This window comes from Nelumbo lutea, chromosome 5 (genome assembly GCF_056320005.1).
Source record: "Nelumbo lutea isolate HS-2025 chromosome 5, American lotus-T2T, whole genome shotgun sequence".
NCBI classification, from domain to species: domain Eukaryota; kingdom Viridiplantae; phylum Streptophyta; class Magnoliopsida; order Proteales; family Nelumbonaceae; genus Nelumbo; species Nelumbo lutea.
In genome coordinates, this window is record NC_142688.1 from 51698359 (window position 1) to 51722967 (window position 24609).

Here is a 24609-nt window from a genome sequence, read left to right on the forward strand (position 1 = left end):
TGTGTTTGTATCCTCTTTCTCTAGACTCTAATTTCAGAGCTGAAACCTTCACCTTCCGTAACCCGTTGGAGATTGCCCCCCTTCGAGTTCCGTCGGTCGACATCAATGACCATTCCGACGGGAGATCGACCGTCCATAATTTTTTCTCATTTTCTACCTTTTTTTGTTTTTTTTCTCATTTTCTACCATTCTCAAATCTGAAACCCGTCGTAGTGGGAGCCCCCTTTGAGTTTGTTTGTTTTGACTTTGTTTTTCTTCACTGTAACGAAACCAACTAATTTCTCCATATAGATGGTTCCCCTGGAAAGCTTCTCACCTACAATCTTTACAACTTTTTCCTTCTTTTTCACAAAAAATTTAACTACTTCCATTGGCGATGTAGGCTATGAACGCGAAACAGACATTACCAGTTTACCACCACCACCAGAGACTGTGTTTCCTTTTTTTTTTATCCTAAAAGGAACTACTGAAATCTTTTCAAGATCCCCAAAAGCTCATTTTGGGGTTTGGGTGGCTTTTCCTTTTATCCTTTTCTTGTTGTTTGCTTCTCATGGAGACCATACTAGATGCCACTACCAGTGTTGTTAGTGTTGTTACAGTTACACTAAGTAAAATTCTTTCCTTCAAGAATCCAAACGGATGTATCCACTTCCTCCCATGAAAAATGGGAAAAGATAAAAACTTGTGGATTAGGAACATAGAGTTCAGATAAAAAGGAAAGAAAGAGATGAAAAGAAACAACTCCAAGTATGATCAAAACAAACCAATTTCAAGTTCTATCAATACACATTTCATCGCCTAGTATTTTCTGTTTTTTTTTTTCTTTCCTATAATCACCATCAAATGAATAACTACATCCACTCTCCCTAGAAGAAAGAGAATTGAAAGAGTGAGAGAAAATAAAATTAAAAAGAATGGAAACAAGAAATTTCTTTATGGGATCTTACAAGCACAGATCAACAAAGAGTTATTCACTAATGCTTTGTTTAATCTTGATTCTTTGAGGATGGAAGAAGTTGATGAACAATAACTTATTTCAAAAGGTAATTTTGACATTTTCAAAAATTTTAAGTCGCACATGTCATCACGTGATACAGATAACTGATGGGCTGTTAATGGCAGGGACTAAATTGGGATGTTTTGGAAGTGATGTTACTAGATTAATAAGTTTTGATGATCAAATACCAAAGTGAGACTAGGCCCAATGTACAAGGTTTCAATCTACAATTTACCCTAATATTTAATCGAAAACCAAACCTTATAAATTAATTCAGTTTGATTAATTTGGATATCGGTTCAGTTTGGTTTGACCAAACTAAACGTCAAACCTTATAAATTAATTCAATGGTTTTTGGTCATTCTTTTTTATTTTTGTAATTTTTGTTGTCAAAACGGGCCATCGGTTCGAACTGAATAGTCGAACCATCGACCCAAGAACGAGTGGCCAGAATGGTTCCGTTTTCAAGTCGTATGAGTCAGAAGCTCGAATGGCATAACACGTATGGTACTACTTAATGGACCTCATACACTCAATGGAACCGTCCAGGCAACCAGTTTTGTTTTACCCCAACCGGTCCCTGGCCAAAAACCATTGAATCGATCAACAACCCATTGACCCAAGTGGTCGAACCGTTAACATGTTGACCCATTCGATGGTTTTGGGCCATTTTTTTATTTTTTAATTTTTGTTGCCAGAACGGGTTGTCTATTCCAATCGGTCGGTTGACCGTCAACCTGAAAACCGGTGACTAGAACAGTTCCATTTTCGGGTTGTATGAGTCACATGCTCAAATGACATAACACGTATGATACTGCTTAATCGACCTCACACACTCAACGTTTTTCCTGTATTTTTTGTTGTTAGAATGGATCATTCGTTCGAACTGGATGATCGAACTATCGACCCGAAAACTTGTGGCCATAACAATTCTGTAATTTTTTGCTTGTAATTTTTTGTAGTCAGAACAAGTCGTTCGTTCGAATCGAACCGTCGACCTTCGAGTCGTATGAGTCATGCACTCGAACGACATAATACATATGATACTACATAATGGACCTCACAAACTCAATTTTTTACCTATAAATTTTGTTGTCAGAATGGAACCATTGACCTGTTGATCCTTTGACCCGGACCTTGGCCAAAAACCATTGAATCGACCAACGACCCATTGACTCGAGCGGTCGAACCATTGACCCGTTGACCCAAAAAATTAGTCATTTTTTTTATTTTTTTACTTTGAAACCATCCAGGCAAACAGTTCCGTTTTATCCTAATCTCAGTCCCTGGCCAAAAATCGTTGAATTGGTCAACAACCCATTGACTTGGAAAGTCGAACCATTGACCCGTTTAATCGTTTTTCGTCATTTTTTATTTTTTAATTTTTATTGTCCGAATGGGCCATCCGTTCGATCCGAATAGTCAAACCGTCGACCCGAAAATCGGTGGCTAGAATGATTCCGTTTTTAGGTCGTATGAGTCACATGCTCGAATGACATAACACGTATAGTACTGCTTAATGGACCTCACACACTCAATTTTTTGCCTATAATTTTTGTTGTCAGAACGAATTGTCCGTTTTTTATTCTATTAATTAGGAACTGTCTAGGCAACCAATTTCGTTTTACCCCAATCCTGTTCCCTGGCAAAAAAACCATTGAATTGGTCAATAACCCATTGACCCGAGTGCTCAAACCGTCAACCTGTTGACCCGTTGAATGGTTTTTGGCCATCTTTTATTTTTTAATTTTTGTTGTCATAATGGGTTGTCCATTCGAACCGGACGGTCGAACCGTTGACCCAAAAATCAATGGCTAGAATGGTTCCATTTTTGAGTCGTATGAGTCACACGCGCGAATGACATAACATCATGGTTTTTAAAATCAACTCAGTGACTGAACCAGTCAGGGGTCCGGTTACTGGGTCGAACGGTGCGAGTGTTCACATCGGACAGTCAAACCGTCAACCCAAAAGCCGGTGGCTAGAATGGTTCCATTTTTAGGTTGTACGAGTCACATACTTGAACGATATAACATCATGGTTTTTAAAACCGACCCAGAGACTAAACCGGTAAGGGGTTCGATTAGTAGGTCGAACGGTCAACCCGTTCTAACAAAAAAATTAAAAAATTAAAAAATTAAAAACGGTCAAAACTGTTCAAATGGTTTAATATCTAGTTATTAACAATATTTATAATAACTATTATATATTTGTATAATTAGATAATTATAATAACAATATTTATAATTATATATAATAACTATTATATATTTATATAATTAGATAATTATATAACAATATAATTAAATAATTATCTAATAATTTTTATAATTACTGGCGTGAAACATTATCATTGATTCCAATCGTTAATTCGATCTTATCAAGCATGTTGGTGACGAGGTCACTACTACTCGACACACAAGAGAGTTTGTTATCATACCCCTATCCTTTATAACTTACATAGATTTTAAAGTCGTTATAAACCCTAAATCAGATTTGAATTTATTTAGAGTACATGTCCTCAATATGCGAATCATCTTCAGCGGCTGTTGATGGTATAGATTTTCTACAAAAATATGTTGCTCTACCGAAGGCAAGCTTTATAATTGGTATAAATTAAGAAAAAAAAAATATGTTCGAGTCTGACCCAATGTTCGTAGATGATTGCCAAGAAGAGCAAGTCCTCAAATCAGAAATGGAAACATGGTATGATAGGGAGGAGTTATATTGGAAGCGGGTTCGCGTCCGCCCCCCACAAGTTGCCCCCAAATACATTTCACGCGTTGTGGGCGTGTGCCGCGTGTCCGCCTACATGTGGATTAAAGAAAGTCGTGTGGAGCTAACGGGACGGCCATTAACTCTGCCCCATTAACTCCCTCTCACCCGAAAGGGCACATCTCCTAGGCTATTCTGTGTTCATATCCTATTTCTCTAGACTCTAATCTCATAGCTGAAAACTCCATCTTCCGTAACCCGCTGGAGATTGCCCCCCTTTGAGTTCCGCCGGTCGACATCGATGACCATTCCGACGGGAGCTCGACCGTCCGTAAGTTTTTCTCATTTTCTACCTTTTTTTGTTTCTTCTCCTGAAACCCGTCGGAGTGGGAGCCCCCTTTGAGTTTGTTTGTTTTGACTTTGTTTTTCTTCACTGTAATGAAACCAACTGATTTCTCCATATAGATGGTTCCCCTTAAAAGCTTCTCACCTACAATCTTTACAACTTTTTCCTTCTTTTTCACAAAAATTTTAACTACTTCCATTGGCGATGTAGGCCATGAACGCGAATCAGACATTACCAGTTTACCACCACCACGAGAGACTGTGTTTCCTTTTTTTTTTCTCCTAAAAGGAAGCACTGAAATCTTTTCAAGATCCCCAAAAGCTCATTTTGGGGTTTGGGTGGCTTTTCCTTTTATCCTTTTCTTGTTGTTTTCTTCTCATGGAGACCATACCAGATGCCACTACTAGTGTTGTTAGTGTTGTTACAGTTACACTAAATAAAATTCTTTCCTTCAAGAATCCAAACTGATGTGTCCACTTCCTCCCATGAAAAACGGGAAAAGATAAAAACTTGTGGATTAGAAACATAGAGTTCAGATAAAAAAGAAAGAAAGAGATGAAAAGAAACAACTCCAAGTATGATCAAAACAAACCAATTTCAAGTTCTATCAATACACATTTCTACAACATAAAAACCAGAATGTCATCGCCATGTATTTTCTATTTTTTTTTTCTTTCCTATAATCATCATCAAATGAATAACTACATCCACTCTCCCTAGAAGAAAGAGAATTGAAAGTGTGAGAGAAAATAAAATTGAAAAAAAAATGGAAACAAGAAATTTCTTTATGGGCTCTTACAAGCACAGATCAACAAAGAAAACTCAACTCTCTCTTGGTCCTTATGTGTTGTCTTCTCCTCCAACCACAACCAGCTGTCCAACCTGCTTCTTGTCCTAAAAATGAAAACAGCATATCCAAAGTCTGGATTGAAGAACCAGTCATGAACATCCCACATCATATCAACCAGCAACCTATCAACAAAGATGGTCTGGTTCCCTCTGAAATTCCATTGCAACCTCTTCACTTGAATTACCTTTCTCTTATCGATACAGGCTGATAGTGCCAGATACTTCAACACTTTGTCTTCTCTACTGCATCTGATCAAAATGTCGTGGGGCATCTCAGTATCGCAAAATTGCACCTTGATCGAATACAAAGGGTTCCTTGAGAAATGCTTTGTTTGGGAGACCAAAGAGAATTGGAAAACCGAGACAATAGCCTTGAACTTCTTGCAGACCACTTCTTCACCCATGTCTCAAGGACCAGTCCAAGCTCGGAGTCAGCCAAGACCACAATATAGAATCCGCCAACTGGTTCAGGACCTAAGTGTCAGTTCTGAGATTAGAGCTTGAAGAAAGAGGATATGAACACAGAACACGTGGGATGTATTTGGGGGCAACTCTATGGGGGGGGCAGATGCGAACCCATTGGAAGTAGCGCTATAGATATGAATGGTTATAACGAGATCACATCTCCGCCCCACAACACATCCTGGCCGTGTATTGAGAACATCTCTAGATGATGACATCATCAGGACTAGTACTATCATCGGGAGATGTTTTTAATACATGGCGGGGATGTACTGTGGGGCATTCTAGGGCGGAGATGTGAACTCATATATAACATGGAGATAGAAATGCACACTTTTTTTTAATATTTGTGCCACTAAATATAGAAGAAAAAATGGGATTTACTGATTGAAGGATGCACATAATATGTGGACTTCGGGTCCTAAACATAGAAGGAAAAAATGCACATAATATGTGGATTTTTCATTATTGGATTCTATTATCACTCTTGATGAGAATATGATTCTCACTATTGTAGCAGATGATTTTGAAATTAAATAGACTCTATTCAGTCTAGCTCCCCTTAAGGCTCTTGGGTTGGATGGGCTGCATGCATTATGTTTTCAAACAGATGGTCAGTAATTGGTCGAGACTTTAGCCAATTCATCAAAAGCCTATTTTTGAAACCTTTTCTCATTGTCACTGTCAATGAATCTCACATTGTTTTGCTTCCAAAACAAAAATGATACAGTGGAAACTGGTGGTGACTTCTATCCCATAGATTTGGCAAATGTTTCTTCTTATAGAGTTGTTGCAAAGATTCATGTAGACTAAAAGGTTTTCTGCAATAATATTTCCCCATTCCAAAATGATTTTAGCCTTGGCAATCAGATTATCAACAATATTATCATCTCGAAAGAGCTTACTCATTCAATGCATTATTGTAGTAGTGTTATTGGTTAATTTTTTCCCCTAAATTGATCTCTCTAAAGCATACAATAGGGTCGAATGGAGTTTTCTACTAGACAGCCTATCTACTTTGGGTTTTTTTCGAATTTTTGCAAATTGATTAAGCAATACTTATCTATCAATGCCATGAAAATCCTAATAAATGGGACTCCTAGTAAAAGTTTTACTCCAACTCGAGATCTCTATCATGGTTGTCCATTGTCTCCATATTTATTTATTCTAGAGATGCTATCATCTCAAACATTAAATGAGGGGGAACAAAAGAGAATGATTTAGGGAGGGATGTCTAGGGGCAATGAATTCGTTAGATTAGGATCAAATGATCCTAGCCCTCCATTCTTTTCAGAACAAACCCAAATCTCTAAAAAACCGTAACCACTCTCATTCCTTCCCAAATGAATCCCCCGAACCAAACCAAGACTAAGACCCAATTAGGTTCTAACAAGATTGAACCAGTCCCAATCGGACCTAGTCCCCACCGATTCGGTTTTAAAGAAAACCTAACATAAAAACAAAAAAAAATAAGGAAGGAAAAAACCTATAAGACTAAAGTTGAACTGAACCAAGGAATTAAGACAACTGATTCTCACATTATCTCTTCTCCCTTACCCCCAACCTTAGACCACCCAACCCTAACCTCTCCATTCTCTCTCCCATATCCTTCCTCCTATCTTCTCCCTCACAAAGATGCCATGACTGAACTGAACCCTAGCTCACTCCCACCTCCATGAAACACCTTCTCCCTCCTCCAATCTCCCTCACACACAACATCATGGAATCTCTCACCCCAACCAAACTAGTCAACATCTTCTTCCTCTTCTCATCCCCAACCTACATGAAACCTAGATAGTTGAACTCCTCTATCTTTCCCCATGTTTCTTTCACCAATATCCACCACCAAAACCTTCCTCTGTCTTTCCCTCTTCCGTGCTCATTCATAGTCTCTTCTATTGGAAGGGTTAGAAATTAGGTTTGACATGGCCAAACTAAGTTTGGTAGATTGTTGAATTTAAAAAATTTTCAAACCCAGTCTGAGAACCAATTTTTTGATAATTTTGAAACCCAAATTAAAACTAGACCAGATTTGAAACCCAAATTAAAATTGATCATATTTGATACGAAAACCACAAAATCCAGTTCCTAGAGTGATAGTTTATACCCAATATTAGTCTCAAAATCGGCCTTCAACTGAAAATGGTAGAGTGTGTATGCGGAGCTGATTAAAAAACACCATTTTAGCAAAAATCATTCTCCAACTTGTTTGAACCGAAATGGGTGAACCTAATGTACCTTGATATTTTTCATGCAAAGACATAGTGGAGGATTGATTGGAATTGGTCCCTGACAATGCTAGCTGAATTAAGGTTTCTCAAAGGCAAGGGAGAAAAGGAGAGAACAAGAGAGTAGAGAGAATTAGCTCAATTGGACTCTTCCCTCTTTCTCCTTTATATAGAGCACTCTCCTAATCTAATTAGGAACTGATACAAATCAATTTTGGATTAAGACTCTATCTTTAATTGATAAGCATTATCCTCTTAAGAGGTAAGTGCTCCATACCCAGATCCATGCTCATTATCAACCTAAGTCACATGACAACTTAAGTTGTCATTGTTGGTATAGAAAAGTTGTATCACATATCCTGAATCAACTTGTGAGGAAAAATGGAGAACACAAAAATGGAAAAGTAAACAAAAATTCAAGCAAATAGAGATGAAGTCACAGGAACTTACGTGGTTCGGAGAAAATCCTTCTACATCTACGGGAAGAGCACACACTCCAAAGAGATTTTTCATTCAAATTATAGAAGAAGCTTGAAGATACAAGATAGCCACACTTTTTTATAACTAACTTTATGGTTACCATACACTAATAACCACTTTTTGTAACTAACTTTATGGTTACCATGCACTAATGGCCACTTTCTAAAACTAACTTTATTTTTGAGTCAATTCCAACATTCTCCACCTTGACTCAAAAAGAAAATTGTTCAACTCTCTTCTTCACCCTGCTTCATTTCTCTATTTAGAATACCCCCTTCTTCCTGGGGGCTTTACGAATTAGCACCACTGTATGTTTGAAAGATTCAAGCATTCTCTCCCTTGGCAATGGCTTGGTCATCATGTTTTCCATGTTCATTTGGGAAGAAATCTTCTCCAACTGAATGTCACCATCTGATACAAAATCTCTGAGCTTGTGATACCACACATCTATGTGCTTAGTCCTTCTATGGTATGCTGGATCCTTTGCAAGACATATAACACTCTGACTGTCACAATGAATACAAATGTTCTTCTAATCAATTCCAAGCTCTTGAATCAATCCTCTCAACCATACAACTTCCTTGGCCGCCTCTACTACTGCCATGTACTCTACTTCTATAGTAGACAAAGCCACTGTATCTTGTAATGTAGACCTCCAACTAATAGGACCCTGACCAAGAGTGAAAATATATATTGTAGTAGACTTTCTTTTGTCAAGGTCACCTGCAAAATCTGAATCTACATACCCAACCACTTTGTTTCCTTTCAAACCATTCTGAAATAGTAAACCTATATCTTGGGTACCATACAAGTAACGCAGAATCCACTTTATAACATTCCAATGCTCCTTTCCCGTATTAGCCATAAATTTGCTCACAACACTAACTACTTGAGATAAGTTCGGTCTGGTGCATACCATAGCATACATAAGGCGTCCAACTATACAGGCATATTGTATATGTATCACCTCCTTACGTTCTTCCTTTGTCTTTGGACAATGTTGAAGAGATAGTCCGAAGTGCTAAATTAGTGGTGTGCTCATTGCCTTAGCCTCCTTCATATTAAAGCCTCATTGAGTCAACAACTCAGAGCACGATCCAATTAAAGAAGATTTCTCCAAGATTGAAAGAAGCAACCATTTGGTGAGTTGGCTCTACATCCGTACTTATACTAGGTGTCACATTGGCCATTCTACCCTAGACCAACACAGGAACACTGACAAACGTCGAGAGTGACACACTCCTAGCAAGAGGAATGGAGCTAATCAGCAACCCGCTCTTAGGGGTGTCTGAAAAATTGAGAAACCAAAAAACTGAACCAAACTGAGAAAACCAAATGAGAAAATGTGGTTAATTGAACCGATCAATTCGGTTTCGGTTTGGTATTTTCAAAAAACTGAAGGTTAACCGAACCGACTAGTATATATACTGATATGTATATTTTATATATTTTAAATATATGTCACATAGTTTCTATTTATTATATATTTTTATAATATTTATAATATATTATATATCATTTTTTAGTTATAAATATAATATTATACATATATTTATATAATATATTATAAATATAAAAATTAAAAAACCAAAGAACCAAACCGGTCAAAAATTAAAACTGATGGACCAGTCAACCGGTGGTATCGGTTCGGTTTCATTTTGGTTAACCGAACCATGGACACCCCTACCCGCTCTATCTCCTTGGGTTTCGAACCTTCGTGAGAACCTAAACAACTAATGCACTCAAGAAGGGAATGATTTGGCCACTTCAAGACACTCACAAAACAACACGGATCTCTTGTGGGTTAAGGAGACATCCTAGGCTGACGTCCCCCTCAGGGACCATGGTCGTAGATTCAATGGCATCGTTGTAAAACTTAGTGCTATTCAAGCTAAAATTGGCCAAATGAAAGAAGGCAAAGCTGACGCCTTATCCAACCACCACACCTCGGCAAGTATAATGGAAGTGTTTGATAATTCAATAGTGATAAAGCCTCTCCCCCTAACTTTAAGGCTCCCACCTTAGAGACTTAGAAAACCACAAGCCTGGAAGACTACATAGAGAGCTTCTACACAATTATGCTTTTCCATGGGTACTTCAATGTCCTAATATGTAAAGCCTTCCAGGCTACATTCAAGGGTGTCGCTAGAAGTTGGTTCTAATGTTTCCTTCCACAATCCATATCTTCATGGGGCCAGTTCGCAAACCTCTTCCTATCCCATTTTGTGAGTAATTGACTTGACATTGATAGAAAACCTTGGTTGCATTGATGGCTATAAAGCAAAGATTCAAGGAGTCACTCTAGAATTATATCTAACATGGTTCAACTCTGAGGCACTTGGTGTTAAGGACCTTGACCATGCTATAGCTGTAGTGGCTGCCACCAATGGCCTCATGTCATCAATCTTCAACTTCTCACTGAACAAGAACCACCTAGGAACATGGTCTTATTCTTGACAAGAGTAGAGAAGTACATCAATGTAGCAAAAGAAAAGGCCAGCAAATGCTCAATAGTTAATGAACAGGCTGGCAAGAAGAGAAAGGATGGGGATGAATTGAGGCCCAATAGCTCCAACTACAAAAAAAAAAAAAAAAAAAAAAAAAAAAAAAAAAAAGACAATTCTAAGCAAACCCACCATCATACAATAACTACACTCCACTATGCCACTTAGAACCATATCCTCATATAGGTCAAGGAGTAGGAGTTCAAGCGGTGCCTTTCTAAAATGAAGAAAAACCCCCAAAAGGGAAATCAAGACAACTATTGCAAGTATCACCACCACATCAACCATGACATGGAAGAATGCCACAAGTTAAAGAACGAAATTGAGATCCTCATCAAGAAGGGCTATCTAAAGGACTTCATCTTGAGTGACCAAATGGTTAGGTTAGCCTTAAATCCTACCAACCCCACAGCCAATAGACCCTTAGTTGGGGGTCATTAATGTTATTTTAGAAGGCTCAACATTAGGCAAACAAAGTTCTTCAATTATAAATGCCTATGCTTGATAGATCCAGATCAGACATAGGCCCTAGAAGAAGGAAAAATCAGTGGATGCTATCACCTTTTCTAAAGATGATTTATAGGGTGTCATCACCACCATGATAGTGCATTGTGGTCGTTCTCACAACCGCCAATTTTGAAGTAAGAAGGATCCTTGTAGACAATGGTTCCTCGAGCGACATCCTATTCTACGAGACCTTTGTAAAAATGAAGCTCTTGATCAACTACAACCTACCAACAACCCCCTAATTGGTTTCTCCATGGTAGTCATCAAACCAAAAGGCAAGATTGCCTTACCTCTCACGATGAGAGATAGTAAATCCTTGACACACCACTCTAATGATCGAGTTCTTGGTTATCAAGGCCAGTTTTTCATACAATGCAATAATTAGTTAGTTGATGTTGCACGTTTTGAAGGCAATGGTATCTTCATACCACTAGTTAAGAAGTTCATGACAACATGGCACCGGAATTCTTAGGGGTGACCAATAGATTATAGGAGGTGCTATGTAGCAACACTGGAAAAAAAAAAGACTAGAGAGCATTGCCTATTGTCGGGCCTTTGGTAAATAATTTCCTTAAGACCCTCTCCCATCTACCTCTTTGTCCCAAGCGAGAAGAAGCCAGAAATACAAGTTTCTCAAGTTTTAAGGACCTTAAGCAACCTAGAACTAGACTTAGTTCAAGAACAACGAACTTGATGTGTTAGAGATGAAGTGAGATGTCATACCTCTTGTATGTAACATTGGTAAGGATTTTCTAATAGTTGAACCAAATTGAAATAGTGTTTGAAAGAACTCTTGAATTGGTAGAGTGCTTCTATTTGACTTTCTAATGACAAGGGAAATCTAAGACTGTCAAAAGGCTCTTGCAAATCCAAAATCTGAAACAAAATTGGGCAAATTTGAAGTTTAAGGCTTAATTACTTTGAAATGTCCTACAAATGGGACCTCTATAGGGATTCAGAATACTTCTGGGCTCTCTCCCCTCTTTGGGCTTGAGTTGGGTCTTTGTTTATAGTGATAAGATAAAAAAGCAGGTCTGAAACTTTTAACTAATAAAACACTTAGGTTTTAAGAGAATGTTTTGATGAAAATGCTAAGAATTTTAAAATGGAGAAGGTTTGCAATCAACATTTCCTTCTTGATGCAATATTTTTCCTCGATTTTGAGTTGGTTTTCACAAGTTTTGTGTGTTTAATGAGAGTCTTGGGCATATTAGTCATTGCAATCTTATATTTGGGGCTCCCAATGGCATAAAATGTAAATGCGATTCAACAATAAATTTCATTTTGTCCTTTTTTATCTTTTAAGTAGCAGTATCTTTTGGTTTTTAGGTTTTTCAGTCCATTAGGCTCAATTTTATTGATCTAGGTATTTTAATAGATTAAGTATAGGGCTGACATCAGCCCCACCCTCTTAAGTCTTAGGTTGGGATAGATGAATGAGTGATTTAATCTAGTGTGTAGAAATCAAATCTTTCCATTTTAACGGCTAAACGAATGAATTAAGTCATGAAATTTGACTTGCAAAGGTTTTTTTTTTTTTGTCTCTAAGCATAGTGGTGAAGTTTGATTGGTTAATTAAGTTTTGAATAATAGAGATCTATGGTTGGTATGCTCTAATCAATGAGATTTACTAAAACGAAATCACAAATTAATGATGGACCAAACAAGGGAATCTCAAGATAAAATTCAGTAGATAGACATTTTTGAAATTCCTGAGTCTAATGGAAGGATTTGATCTTTGATGAGGTGTGGATTGAATGATTTAGTTGATATCAAGGTTTTAGCCTATGGATCGTCAACTAATGAGAAGGTTTGGAACATAGCCTTTCTTGTTTAATAGTCAAATGGAGGAATTAAGTCACGAAACATAGTATACTAGGGTTTTTTGTGTCTTTGAATGTGGCTGTGAGGTCTGATTGGTCAAATAAGATTTGGATAATAGAGATTTATGGTTGGTACGCTTTAATCAATGAAATTTGATGAAACAAAATCTTGGCTTAATAGCATGTGAAATAAAGGAATCTTAGGATAAAATGTGGGGGATAGGAATTTTTGAATATCTTCAATTTAATGGAAGATCTAGATTTATGATCAAAGATGTGGATTGAATTATTTGGTTCAGATCAAGGTTTTAGCTTATGGATTGTCAACTAATGAAGATGTTTGGAATGAAATCATGCTTGTTTAATGGTTAAACAAGTGAATTAGGATATAAAATTTGACGTAAAATGGTTGTTTGGGTCTCTAAGTATGGTGGTGATGTCTGATTGGTTAGTTAAGGTTTAGGTTATGAAGTTCTATAGTTGGTATGCTCCAACCAATGAGATTTGTTGAAATGGAATATTGGCTTGATAGTGGGAAAAATAAGGGAATCTTAGGGTGAATTTTGGTGGGTGGGAATTTTTAAATGTTTTGAATATGATGGAAGAGACAATTTTGTGATCAAAGATGTGGGTCAAATGATTTGGTTCAAATCAAGGTTTTGGCTTATGTTTTATTAACTAATAAGGATACTTGGAACGAAATCTTCCTTGTTTTGGAAGGAAATGAGGGAATTTAAGGTTGAGATTAGATGAGTAAGTTATTTGACAATTTTAGAGTTAATGAGGGGGGTTTGGTTGCTTGGGTTACAATTTCATGTGTGATTCAATTGAAATCTTCCTCACTTGAATGAATAGTTAAACAAGTGAATTTTGAGTTGAAATTTGGTGTGCAAGTATAGATTAAGATGAGGAGTGAAGTGGAAGGTTTAGATCTGAGAAAGAATTTGTTGGTCTTGGTTGTATAACTTCATTCATCCAAAGCTATCGAAGTGGAAATTTGGTATATTTTAGGTTGATCATCATAGATTAAAAGTGGGATTTAGGGGTCGCCATATCTTAGTATCCTTGAAAAAATGAATGTGCCAGATTTGATTTTTGTAGAGTGAAGGTTTGAACATTGCATAGATTGGGACTATTAGAGAGGAAGTTGGTGTAATGAATAGTGGATCTATGAAGTTTGGTAGTGAAATTTAATGTGTAACTAAGTAATAATTTCCTAAGTTTAGGGGTCGTGCCTGATTGGGATAATAAAACCTGTGTTGTATGAGATGTTAATCTCATTACTTTTGTTAATTAAATGTTATGTTTATTCATATAGTTTAGTCAGACAATTAATATGTGAATTGTTTCAATAAAGGGGATTTTGGGTTTCAATAAAGTCTTGGGTTGGTTAAATTATGTTTGCATGTTTTTGGGTTCAAAAGAAGGTGTAAAGAGGTAAGGTGATGGGACCAAACAAAAATTAGGTGTTGATAGATGTCACTTGTTCAAAGAATGCTAGAACCACCTATCATAGGTCTATTAGAGGTCGGTCAATAAAATATTCAAGGATCAGATCGGCCATAGTGTTGAATTCTATGTTAACAACATGGTGGTGTAGAGTCTCCAAGCCAACCATCACATCACTGACCTCAACAAAGTCTTAAGCGTCTTGTGAAGATATTAAATGAAATTGAGCCCCACTAAGTGCGTTTTTAGGGTGACTGGAGAAAGTTCCTAAAATTCATGGTGACATAATGAGGCATTGAGGCCAACCCTAAGAAAACCCAACCCATCCTTGACATGGACATCTAAGATCGGTCAATGAAGTATAAAAGCTCACTAACCGAATTGCAACCCTTACCAGATTCATGTCTTGGTTGGAAGATCGGTGCCAAAAGGCCTTTGAGGAGTTAAAAACATATGTCCACTCCATCTTACTAACAAGTCAAGCCTAAGGGAAGAACTCTAACTATACCTACTAGTAAGAGATGAGGCATTTAGTTCAGTGCTAGTCCATGAAGACGTCGAGATGTAGAAACCCATGTATTATGTTATCAAGGTTCTCCATGACATTGAAGCAAGATACTTTGATGTGGAGAAGACTAAATTTGCTCTTGTGACCTCAGCTTAGAAACTAAGGCCCTACTATCAGGCCCACACTATCTGACCAACCAACCTTTGAGGCAAATACTATAGAACCTTGAAACCTTAGGTCGACTGACGAAGTATACTATAAAACTCAAAGAATGACATTGTATACAGGTCAAGGCTGGCCATAAAAGCACAAGTGCTAGTAAATTTCTTAATTGAGTGCACCTTCAATTGCAATAGTCCCTAGCCCTTGAAGACCTCTGATCCACATGGACTTTGCACGTAGACAAATCCTCCAACACGAAGGCAAGTGGAGTTGGGCTCATCTTTCTAAGTCTAGACTATACTACACTAGAATCCACACTTTGCTTTAGCTTCCCAACCTCAAATAGTGAAGCTAAGTATGAAGTCTTACTAGCCAGTTTGTCTCTAGCCAAGGAATTGGGAGCAAAGCGAATCAATGCCTTCAATTGCTTGCAGTTGGTGGGGAATCGGGTGAATAGGGAGTTTGAGGCCAGAAAACCCATTATGGCTAAGTACCTAAGCAAAGTCAAAGAACTTATAGCATGATTCTATCATTCACCTTGTAACATGTGCCATGGTCGGAGAATGCCTGATTTGACATCTTATCAAAACTAGCTAGCTCAACGGGTTCAGACCTCAATAGGATAGTGCACATTAAAGAACTAGCTTAATCCAACATTGAAGACAAACTAGTATGCCCAATTCAATTGGAGCATAATTGGATGGACCCCATTTTGGAAAATTTATGTCCAACCACTTACTAGAAGATAGGAATGAGGTACATATCACTAACAAGTTGGCTCAATACATACTACTAGAAGATAAACTTTACATGAGAACATTTACTTTGCTATACCTAAGATTCTTATTAACTGATGAGGGAAATTACATCCTCAGAGAAATACATGAAGGCCTCTATAGCAATCATTTGGAGGATAGGGCCCTAGTAGAGAAGGAACTTAGATAGGGCTATTTTTGGCCTACTATGAAGGAAGACATAGCCTAACTAATGCAAAGATGTTACTGATGCCAAAGACACTCTAACATATCACATCATATAGCGACATCCCTCATCTCCATTAGTAGTCCATTGCCTTTTGCATAATGGGGAACAACCACCCTTAAACGTTTTCTCCCACATCAAACAAGGGGAATTTGTTGATCATAGCTATAAACTACTTTACCAAATGGGTTGAGGTTGAGCCATTAGCAGTCATAATAGCCAAGAATATTCAAAACTTCTTCTAGAAGAATATCATCTACTGCTTCAACCTCCTATACACTCTAGTTACAGATAACGACCAACAATTCATCAAATCCAAGTTCATGGATTTCTGTATGAATCTTTGAGTGAAGCAACAAATCACCTCATTCAGGTATCCACAAACTAATGGTGAGGCTGAGGTGACCAACCAGACAATACATTATGGCTTGAATACCAACCTTGACAAAGCCAAAGGCCTATAGGCTGAAGATCTTCCCAGTGTATTATGGGCCTACAGAACTACACCTTGGGCCACCACTTGTGAGACTCTCTTCAACCTCACTTTAGGACAAAAATAATCATCACAACAGAGATTAGTCAGGAAACTTTTTGGACCATATCTTGATGAAGTTGAGAACAATGAAGAACTAGAGGCTACTTAGACTTATTAGGTAGTGTTAAAAAATATACCCAAATTAGAGTAACAAACTACTAACAGAGTGTGGCTCGATACTATAATTCCCGAGTTCAAAGATGTCAATTTAAGAAAGGTGACATCATCCTAAAAAAGTCACCATCTAGGAACCTAGCTCAGGAAAGTTTAACCCTAACTAAGAAGGATCATATGGTATGACTAAAGTGATGGGACTAGGAACTTATCGACTAGAACACATCAGTGGAAGATCAATGCCCCATAAATGGAACTCAACTTATGAATGTACTACTATTAATGTAAGGCATATGTACTCACTTCTATAATGAAATGAAAAGTTCATCTTTACCCCACACTTGTATTCCTTGCAATTTCATTTATTTGTGTTACCCGATTTTCATTAAAACATGACCTCGGAACCTTACACATGCCTTGGGCACAAAACTCACCAAACCTCATCAAAGACCTTTGGAATAAAACGTAACTAGTTCCATGCAACATGTCACCTTAACCGATTAAAGAATGTAGGGACTTAACCAATTTTAATTTGATAAGCTAAAATGAATGACTTAGGAACCCTTAACCACCTTGGATCGGACACCTCAGCCACCTACAAGGGCTAAGCAAAAAGGAAATAGGCTCTACTAGCTAAGGCCTTAAACATCTCTAAGAAAAAATAAGTCTAAAATGGAAAAACATTTTCAAGACTAAGCTCCCTTAGTCTCCCCCTTGACACTTTCTGCTGCCATTTTCACTATTGGGAGAACACCATCACCCTCAGTCACTTAGGTCTTATATTTATCAACACCTCCTCCATTGTCAAATCTCAATTACCTTCTGACTTGGACCTTCCTCCTAAGTGTCCATAAGTGGGTTAATCTTGTGTTTAAAGTCTAGAATTACAGCTAGCAACTACTCCTAGCACAAGTGAAACCCTTCAAGAAAAGACTTGCCTATGAAGTATATTAGGTCAATTTGGTATTGCTACTAAGCCTTATACTCCATGGTAACTTTTTCCACAACTACTTTTAGTTTACGCTCCATAGACCACGCCTTTGAACTCCTTCAGTTGAGTCCTTGTAGTGGAGTCCATGGATTTGGCCTCCATAACCTAAGACTCCACTTCCTTCAAGGAGGAAATGGCATTTTAACACTCGACATCCACCTTCTTGGCACGATCCTTCATCTGAAACATCTCCTTTGCCTCAGCCTTCTCATGTGTTAGGTGACTGACCTTGGCCCTACTTTCCTCTAGCTTTTGCTCCTAGACATCTATCCAGTTGCATAGGCCAATGATTAACAAGGTTATCTACAATAACAACACATTAGAAGGCAAAAGAATATGAAGAATGGTTAAAGAGTAAAGAGGTCGATGCTCACATTGGATCCCTTGTCTAGTGCTAAGTTCTTAAAGGAGGAGTTTGGCTCCCTTATCAATGATTGGCGGTCACTTGGAAGTATGCTGCCCTTGGTGAGCTATCAGCCAATGCCCTCCATAGTGATCGAGTTTGCTTCCTTTACTGAATAGCTTGGATTCAAGGGGACACATCAGATAAGAGGCTCATTATTCGCATCGACCAACTTACTAGAATTAGTAAGCTACACTTACAGCTCACAAGAAATCAACTAAGAAGATGTCTCTACCGAGGATGGCTAGGTTGAGACTAGCATACACTAAGGCTTCCTCCTTTAGAAGACTTTCAACTAAAATAGGTCTACCAAGCTTAATGTGGACAAACTATCTCTTTTTTTCCTCAGAACAGAACGACTTATCCTTCTCAATGGTGTCGTTTGGATTTATCCACTTCATACTAAAGGACTAGCCCTTGGACAAGAAATAAAAGTATTTTCCTTTCTAGTTGTGCATAGAAAAGGGGACCCGTCAAATATTTTTTCCTTTCGATATTGGAAGTACCACTATCCCTTTCCCGATGGGTGATGTCTTAGGATAAATAGGTTCCTAAAGAAGTTTAGCATGAAAGTAACACCTTGGAGATAGGCTATAGAGAGGTTCCCGATGATTGTCCTAATGGCATTGGGGGCACTCAAGGTGTTCATGAATGCATATCTCATCACGGTTGTCTAGGGTCTTTGGCCCCCCTTGGGGACTTTAGCATTGAATTGGTCTGAGAACATACTCTAACTCAGATGCCTTACCCTTGGCGTCAGTCTTTGCCTCCTTTACCTTATCCTCGGAAGCCTTCTCAAAAACATATATCCTTGGGAATATGGTTGGAAGCTTCGCCCTACTCATCCCTTGACCTACTAGATCCCTCACTTTCCTCAAAAGTTAAGCCTATCAATTTATCATGTTCGACCTTGCAAGCCATCACCCTCCTCTGTAGGACCTCCACCTATGGAGGCTAAGCAAAGCCCTCAAAGTATGGCTCAGACTCACTAGAAGAAGAAAAAGTGTCATTAAGGGTACACCACTATGGAAAATCATAGACTTCTCTATCTTGCACTCCTCTCACTTGAGAACCTCAACTACCTTGAGTCCTCAATTAACATAACCGTCAACGGCATTTCCCTTGGAACCACACCTTAGGGCCTTTCATGTCCTTTTTGTGTTCACAAGTGGTACCCTTGGTGTCATCACCTCAGAAGTTCCAGTTTTTATCTTGTTGTATTCTTTGGCAACATAAGGAAGTTTCTTTGGCTTATGTGCCTAGAGATAGTAATAGGGCTGCTCACCTATTAGCCTATGATGGTTTTGGTGAATTTTGTATTTCTAAGAGTGCTCCTTCTGATTGGTTGTCCATAGTTTTGGAAGATGTTAGAAGTGCTAGTGGGATAGATGTTGGCTAGGTTTTTGTTTTTACCTTTGGCCTTGTCTTTTGGAGTTTTCTTGTCTCTTCTATTTTCTTTTGAATGGATCTTTTTTTTTCACCAAAAAAATGAAGAAGAAATAATTTGGTAATTAGGTGAGTCTTCTCCGCATTCCAACATTGGGTGTCCATCCTACATTCTTTACATCGGCCTTCTTGTTTCAATTACAATGATCTAAGGACTCTCTTTCAAATGTATTGGTTACAATATAATTAGATGCTAATAACCACTAACCCTGAATGGGCACAACTTGCTCACTTATCATTTCATCAAATCTTTCCAAAAATGATAAGAGAAAAGGGTTGTGATGAAATTGTTACTCATAGAACAGAACCACTATACAACAATGTTGGACTTTCCAATTTTTGCCTATGATTCTTGAGTTCACATCTATGCCCCACAAGGGGGTGCCTCACAATGCCCCACAACACATCCTCACCTTGTATTGAGAACATCTCCCGATAACAAGTATGAGAGATGATGAGACATCATCTGGAGATGTTTCCCAATACAATGTGGGGGCCAGTGTGCTATGGGGCATTGGGGGGCTCATATGTGAACTCATGACTCTTACAATAGATTTCTGAGGTGGATAACTGCACTTGTTATCGTTGAGAGAATGGGTTTTCTAGGATCAGACAAAGGTTCCAGATTCTTTAAGAGCTTGCATACTATGAAGAGTTGTAGTAGATTATTATTCTCTAAGATGGATTCAATAGTAGCTTAGGCAAACAAGAAATCATTGAACCTCAAATTAAACCAATGAAGTGTTAGTATAGTAAGTTTGGAAAAAAACATGTTCATCTCATAACTGTAGGTCTTTGATGGGAGTCTCTAAAAGGTTTTAAAAAGTTAGAGAATGTTAAAGAGAAAGGGAAAAAATGAAGGGGAGTTTTAGATAATACTCCATACCTACATTCAAAAATTTAAGAAGGATAAAATTTTTTTAGGACACAAAATTAAGTGGGAATGAAAAGTCAAAAACGGGTTTAGGAAAAAATGAGATGATAAGCTTGTAATTAATGTTTATAAATGAGGGTATTTCTTTTCATTTTCAAAAATATATATTTTGGAACTAAAACCAATACCTTATTATTATCGACATGTTAAAAAATCCTTAGGGCCTGTTTGGTTCTCAAATAGTACTGGAATCAGAATTGGAATCACCTATTCCCTACACCTATTTGGTTCAGTTGAGAATCGGAATCGGAATCCAGTTATTGTTTGGTCTATTTGGAGTTGGAATCAAAATCAACTAAAAATTTACAATATGACAACATTCTATTTATTATCTTATTAATATTTTATTTATAATTAATTATTATTTAATAAATAATATCTTTGGATTTTATTATTACTTTGTTATTATTATTTTATTAGTATATAATAATTAATATGTTAGTATTTAGTTATTACTTTAGTTATATTGTACTATTATTTTAGTATAGTACTATTTTACTATTTTTGTTAATAGTTTATTAATATATTATTATTATTATTATATTTATTTAATAATATTTTATTATTTTATTAATATTAGAGTTTGAGGGGGGGGGCTAGAATGGCCACTCCCCCAAGAATGGGAATTGTATTATTAGGTTGTGACAAAAATTTACAAAGATGATTATATCAATTTGTGCTCAATTAATCAACAAGAAAAGTTAAAGAAGGAAAGTCAAGATACTTTTTTTTTAATTTTCTCCTAGTGAAGGGGTGGTCACCAATAATTTTATTAATGTCATTTTTCAATCATCTGATTAGGGGTGGATTCGAGCCGAGCCGAACCGAATAGTATGAGGCTTGAGTTCAGCTTGAGACTGTTTTACAAGATTCGTGCTTGGTTCGAGCTCGGCTCGAGTAAAAAATTTATAAAGTCGAGCTTAGCTCGGCTCGAGCTCGATTTTGAGAAAAATTTATAAAAATAAAAATAGTTATATATAAAAATATTTTTTATTTGATATTTTAAAAAAATAAGAATTATAATATTTTTATTATATATATTATTTTCTATAACTTTATTATTATTATTATTATTATTATTATTATTATTATTATATATTCGAGCCGGTTCGCAAGCCTCACAAGCCGAGCTCTAGTAGGCTCGAGCTCGGATCATTTCATAATCGAGCCAATGAATTGGACTCGAGCAGCTCGTGAAAAGATCGACTCGTTGCCACCCCTACATCTGATACTCTTATTGTATTATGTAAGTTACTTCATTGCCTTGTATAATTTTTTGGGTAAATTAGAAAGAACCCCTGAACTTTAGCCATTAAACAAAGATCCCCCTCCATCAGCCTTTTCTCAGTTAACTTTGAAAAAAAAATCATTCAGATTTTAAAATTTTTTAAATCCTTAAACTACCCGTTCTTATTTATTTGAATGGTGAGAAGACATAACCGACCAAATCACCATGGATTTCAGTGACCACAATGACGATTGATTTGTTCAATCCTCTTTAGTTGGTGGCTTTTGTCCTGGAAATCCACATGACTAGTGATCTTGCTGATTGTGCTATTCTTTGATTTCACCTTGATTTGTTTAATCCTCTTGAATTGGTGGTTAATTCTGTTTGTTATGCCATTCTTTGCCTGATATAGTCATTTCTTCGTCAAAGGTTAGCATTTTGGTCTCTGTTATGTGAGGGGTATCAAGAGACTTGGACAGAGGCCAATATTGCATTGACTTTTGGTCATCCAATTCCGCTATTCGTGAGTGAAGCTGGCGGTGAATGTTGAGGGTGAGTGGTGATCGACACCGAAGAAGGGTAGAGGTAGAAGCAAGAGGGGAGGAGAAAATGGTGATTGGTGAGCAACAAAGATCAGGGAAGGGAATATGAAGATTAGGTTAGGGTAGGGTTTAAGAGAACAGGGTAATGAAAAGTTCGGGTGGGTATTTTCATAATTTAACACATTCTATCATTTGACATAACGGCTAGAGGGTTTTTGTCTAACGGCTAAAGTTCGGGAGGTCTTTGTCGCACTGACCCATAGTATAAGGGGTATTTGTAATTTACACTTTTTTTATTTTGTCTAAAAAGAATGGAAGAAGGAAGATATATATCAGAAGTGAGAGATGACCAGAGATTTAATGGCCAAGGTTCTCTCCATGTAGATAGAGAAAAGAGAACCACCCAATCGAAATTGAAAAGTAAAGGGATTCCCCTTTAGGTCACGCAAGATGGATTCAAAGTATCAAGCAAGGCTATAATGCAATATGAACCTTTGGAATTATCAGTGTGAACTTTTGGGTATGTTCAACTCTCTTCCAATAATTGAAGAATATCTTGTGGAGTGGGGAATATTAAAGTAAAGATAGAACGACCCAATGGGAGTTGAAAAGTAAAAGGCTTGGCTTCTCTGGTGGACAGCAATAATTCAGGATGACTTTTAACTTTCCTCCCTTTTGGCATTTTCCAGTGAACTTGGGTCTAGTAATCTGACAGTGTCTAAGTCTACTGCTGGGCTCTGGATGGACTTGTCCATTCTCTTCAAAGGACCAACGTCAATAATGCCATAGAATTTATTTTATTTATTTATTTTTGGTATTTAATTATGCCGTAGAATGCAGAGCAACTGCTGAACCGCGAATGATGACTTGGATGGTGGAAAGACTAACCAATCAACCTATTAAAAGCTTTAAAGGCTAAGCCAATATTGTTAATCTTGGTCCGGAACAAATGGTCACATTGTCCGTCAAACTTAAGGTGTCAATGGACCGGTTTTGGACTGTACCGGTGTACCCCATCCATTTCAAAATCAATTTGGACGGATTAGACGGACGAAAAAGACAGTGGATTGGATCAATTCGATCCAAAATATTTATTAGATTGGATTGGACTGGGTCCGTCTGTAATAAATTTATATTTGGATTTGGTTGGATTATATTAAGCCAATATCCAATTCATTGATATAAGATAAGAATATAGGTGTCAAAGAACCGGGTTTGGATTAAAACCAATCTAAATTAAAATGAATTTGAACAAATAGGATAGTCCGGACATTAAATTGGACTGGTCCAAAATGGTCCAAATTATTCATTGGATTGGATTAGACTGGACTTGGTCCATTTGTAACGGACTCACATTGGACTGGATCGGATTGAACCAAATCCAATCCAATTGACACCCCTAGTCGAACTGGTACCCAGAACGTAAGGATTGTGAGCATTAAATTCTTAAAGTATTAAGGGAAAATTCCCGATTAGTACCCTGTACTATGGGTTTAGTGCCACTTTGGTTCCTGAACTTTAAAATGCGACAATTTAGTACTTGAACTTTCAAAACATGACAATTCAGTACCTGTTGTTAACCAGTCGTTAAGTGGCATTTGAAAAATACAGAAATGCCCTTTGAGTGTCATCTAATTTTGTTCATCAATTATCCAAATATTGACAAAAAATTAACAATCTCAAATACTTGCCTCTTCTATTCAAGAAAGTTAGGGTCACCAGAATGCCCACTCAAACGTGACCCCAACTTTCTTGAATGAAAAAGACAAAGATGACTATTAATTTTTTGTCAACGTTTAGATAGTTGATAAAGAAAATTAAATAACACTTGAAGGAAATTTGTGTCTTTTTCAAATGTCACTTAACGACTGATTAACGACTAGTTAACGACAGGTACTGGATTGTCACGTTTTAAAAGTTTGGGTACTGAATTGTCACATTTTAAAGTTCGGAGACCAAAGTGGCACTAGGCTCAAAGTACAAGGTACTAACGGGAATTTTCCCAAATATTAACTTGGTCAAAGATATCCCAATGCATGTGCTAGTAAAACAAGTATTTATTTGGTATGAATCTAACAATATTGACTTAAATCCTTTTTGGTTTCTGATGAAGCACGATCTAGATACTCCTAGCTGGAAGATGATCCGAACTCCAGTTGAGCGGCGAGCTGGACCAAGCTGCAAAATAATAGATCAGAGAACCCGGCAGGGTCGCTCCAATGCTTAAGTCAGTTCTATACTATGGATGCGAGTTGAATACTTGAATGCTTGAATTTTAGTGAGTAAATAATCACGCGTACCTTCTCCTTGGGCTTTGATATCCTTATATAGTGGAGTAGTCGTGGACCTTACGAAAGAGCCCCAGGATCTCCGGGCTGTGCGGATAAGATCTGTTCCGATTTTGA

General features: G+C 37.3%; 1 pseudogene; it reads right to left on the reverse strand.

The window, feature by feature from the left end:
• Positions 1–4843: 4843 nt before the first annotated feature.
• LOC148852377 (uncharacterized) lies at positions 4844–8942 on the reverse strand (annotated as a pseudogene).
• Between the last annotated feature and the right edge of the window lie 15667 nt (positions 8943–24609).